This window comes from Prosopis cineraria, unplaced genomic scaffold, assembly GCF_029017545.1.
Source record: "Prosopis cineraria cultivar Desert tree isolate PC_DT_omini unplaced genomic scaffold, ASM2901754v1 PC3, whole genome shotgun sequence".
NCBI classification, from domain to species: domain Eukaryota; kingdom Viridiplantae; phylum Streptophyta; class Magnoliopsida; order Fabales; family Fabaceae; genus Prosopis; species Prosopis cineraria.
Window position 1 is genome coordinate 7401880 of NW_026555334.1, and position 4011 is coordinate 7405890.

The following is a 4011-nucleotide window of genomic DNA, read 5'->3' on the forward strand; positions in this document are numbered from 1 at the left end:
TTTTCTTTTGAGAAAACATTTTTTATGTACCAAATATTGCCCAAGAGTCTATTTGAACAAATAAGCAATTTTTCATGATAAAATAAATTATTTTTCAAAAACTTAATTTTTTAAAATTTTAAAATAACTAAATAATAATTTTGATGAGAGAGATCCATGAACATAGCGTAAAATTTAAAAATCACCAAAATCATAACAGCTTTTTACTATTGTAATTAGACATGAAATAGTTTCAGCCCTTATAAAATTTTTAAATTATCTAAAAATAACTTATTTTTTAATCTAAAACAAATTGCCCTTAAAAAATTAGTCGAAGTTAATAAGATGTAAACAATTAGTCTACCTTATACTTCATATCCATAACTCATAATTAATCCATTGAACATCCTGACCGACCTGACCTTAAGATACACGGGTGACATCATGTAATATTTTGACTGCTCGCCATTGAAACCTTATGGCTTGAAATATGACTTGATTTTTGTTTCTTTGCATAGTTTTAATTTGTGTGACCTTATACCGAAAAAAAAAAAAAAACAGAGAGTATACTAGCTTATAGATCTCTTGCATGAGGATAAAATCAGCTACCCCAATGGGCTTCTCCAAGTAATTAAAATCTGACTTGCCTGCGATGAATAAAGAATGCAAGCGATAAGTCTGACAAACTTCGAGATATCTGAAATTTTCTTGATAGATCTCCAGAGGGAAATGCATGAGGAATTGAAAGTGATATATTGAAGATCATGATCGATTCCATCTAGGTGTGATGGAGCAGTCCTCCTAATGGGTTGACTTCTCCACCTCAATAAAGATGAAATTTAATTTTTGATTCTGACAACCTTTGGTTAGATCGATCCTTAATTTTCTCCATGATGATGATTGTGAAGTGGCTGAGGGGGGATATATATAGATGTTGATTAAATTAAAACACATCTTCATAAAATTATATATCGTTTAAATTACCATTTAATTTATTTCTGATCAAATATGAATTTTCAAGCATTGATAAAAACCTACAATTGCAACATGGACACTCATTGGATGAGAGGATTTGAGATATTCATAGAATCCAATTCCAAAGAATAACAAAATCATTGATCATGATAACACAAAATATATATACATATATATATATATATATATATATCTATGTATGTATGTATCCATATTATGTTTGCATGCATACAAAGAAATACAGACGATACACATAGAGACTGGTTCAATAATCACATGGATCTACAACCAAACGCACAACACTAAACGCAATCTAGTCATCAGCCATAGTTATGATAGCCAGATACAGAAAAGGTTCATTTGTTACCCCATGTAGATTATCCAATTCCTGGATGAACCTCTTCATGGCATTGAGCGGGAGGTACAAAGGTACGACTACACCTTCCTCTCCTTTGCATTCTCACATGCAACATAATAGCTCACTCCTGCAAAGAGACCTGCCCCGGCCGTTGCCGGTCCACCGTCTTACCCCACCCGAAATCCACATCTCTAAACCCAAGACGTGACGTTAGCGACACAAGCCATGTTCCAGGCATAACAAAAGCATGGTTGTCCTTTAATCACCGTAAGATCAGCTACAGAATGTACATACTCTGTCGTTGCGTCAGATTTCACCTCCTTCACTATCTCTAAGGCATACCAGAATGAATTTTCGAAAAGGTTCCTTACAGTGGTGACAAAGACTGGGTACACAAAAGAATTGCCATAATAACCAAGTGGCAATAATGGAGCACTTGACTTGCCCCCTTACATTATATCAAGCGAACCTCCTCGTATGACTCTAATTGCAGCGCTTTAGTGCGACAACGCCATAGGAATGCTGTGAGGACTTCAAGCCTAGCATGTCTTGCGTTGTCCATTATTATCGAAAACAATCTATGAATGGGCTGTAACTTGTTGGGTCCAAAGAAGAAAGAATGGTGAACCACACTTTCTTTGGGACCATATTTGATCATAAATGTTAGGCAATTCCTCATACTCACGATGTGTGCATGTAATTCTTGGTGCGTCTCTTGCTGATAGGAAATTTCTACGCCACACAGGAAGAATAGAAGGTTGACTTGCAGCTCCAATAATCACTGCCAACGCCTTTAGGAATTGGACTATTCCAGCGCCATCACTAATAGTGTGGTTTAGGCGATAGGCTAAGATTAAACCACCACATTTGAGGCGTGTAACCTATAACATAATGTGCAATAATTATGTTATAAACATGCTTTTATAAATGTTGATTTTGTTTACATGACTGTTTGATACTAGCTAGGTATTATTGAGTAATATTTGAATGTATTGTCATGCCTATAGTAATTAAAATTTTGACTACAGCCATTAATTAATAAGGGTTGAGCTCGTCAAACCACCTATTTAGGCCAGTATTTTTTTGTAGTTGGGCTTGAAAATATGTGATAGATTTTTTTTTATTGAAGAATTTTTTTTACATAAAAAGGTTTTTGGGCTTGATTTTTATAAATCCTTTAAAAATGTGCTTGGGCTAGCTAGTGGTAGAGCCACATTATCTTGATGGGGTACAAGTACACCACCTCACTCAATATGTAAAGGAGGCTTAGATAAGTTGTAAAACTTTAGGAAATGGTGGCCTGATTTTTTTCTTTCTTTCTTCCCTTCTTTCTTTGTTTTTTCAAAAAACAAAACGTGTGACTTGGAAAATAGAAATTTTTATAAATATTTAACAGAATTCCAAAGGGAAATATATGTAATTTATATTTACTTCTCAAAAGAAAATAGTGAGAATGAAAAATAAATCCCATTAAAATAACAAAATAATGCCACAGAATGAGGTAATTACTCTGAAGCCCTTACGGACTTATCTGACATAAATATTTTTTGCAAAATTACATTTTCAACCCTCTACAAAATAATAGAAACCGTAGTTGTTAAACCCTAAATTGAAATTAGTAATAACAAAGGAAATGTTGTTAATATAGAAAATGTAGTTGTATTATTAATATTTAAATTGAAGTTAATCACTAAGCTGAAGTTGTGAAGATATAGATGCACTTATTATTGCATAATTAAACTACCAACTGTACTTTTTATGTTAACAATTTACCTATGCTATTAAATGCTAAGTTTTTTTTATTTTATAGAAGGTAAAAAACATAATTTTATCAAAAAATTATGTTAGATAAGTCCCTAAAAATTTGAGTAATTGCTTCATAACGTGATACTATTTGATCATTTAATTTTCCTATTTCAACCGTAATTATTTGTCATTCTCCCAGTAAAATAGTGTTATTTTTTTGGCCAAAAAATGTGTTATTGAAATTAAGCTCTTGGGCGAAATTTCGTCTGAGAGAGAAACCAAGACCTGGATAATTACGGGGGGATAATCAACAACTCCTTCTGAATCAGGAACCTTATAAAGGAAATCATCCAGATATGGAAACAGAGGTTGAAGAGGGTCACCAATTTGATTCAAACTGATATTTGCATTGGCTTCAATGAACATGACTCCTTCTCCATTACAATCTGCCATAAGCTTCCGACCAGGACCTTCCCTGAGCCGACCTGCAAATGGATAGTAAAACACCAGAGCTTGAGGCAGAGCCTCCTTACTTGATGAGTTTTGCAGGGTCTTTTCCTTTCATGGAAACCATCTTGATCATCAATGTCGGAGAGTAGCTTCAATTCACGAGGGGTGGGCTTTGCCGGAGCTACGAGATCCAGTCGGCTTCTCCTCACAGCATACACTACTTCACCTGCAGGTGGATCCATGTTATCACACAAATTGATAAGAAGATTGCAAGGGGATTGAAAAAGAGTGAGACTCTTAATATAATTTATGTTTCGAGTTTGATCTGGGAATCAATATTTGTAATGATAATGGGACAATAATACATTAAAATATTGTTTAATTTGTGGCTGTCAAAATTTGCACGATAAACGTGACAAAAATATTTAAAATTTCTTAGATTTTGCTTATTTTGTGTGGATATTCTTCCTTGTCCCAAATGCACTGAAATATGACCAGTAGAT

General features: G+C 33.9%; 1 pseudogene; it reads right to left on the reverse strand.

Moving 5' to 3' along the window:
* Positions 1–1104: 1104 nt before the first annotated feature.
* On the reverse strand, positions 1105–3750 carry LOC129305339 (benzyl alcohol O-benzoyltransferase-like; annotated as a pseudogene).
* Between the last annotated feature and the right edge of the window lie 261 nt (positions 3751–4011).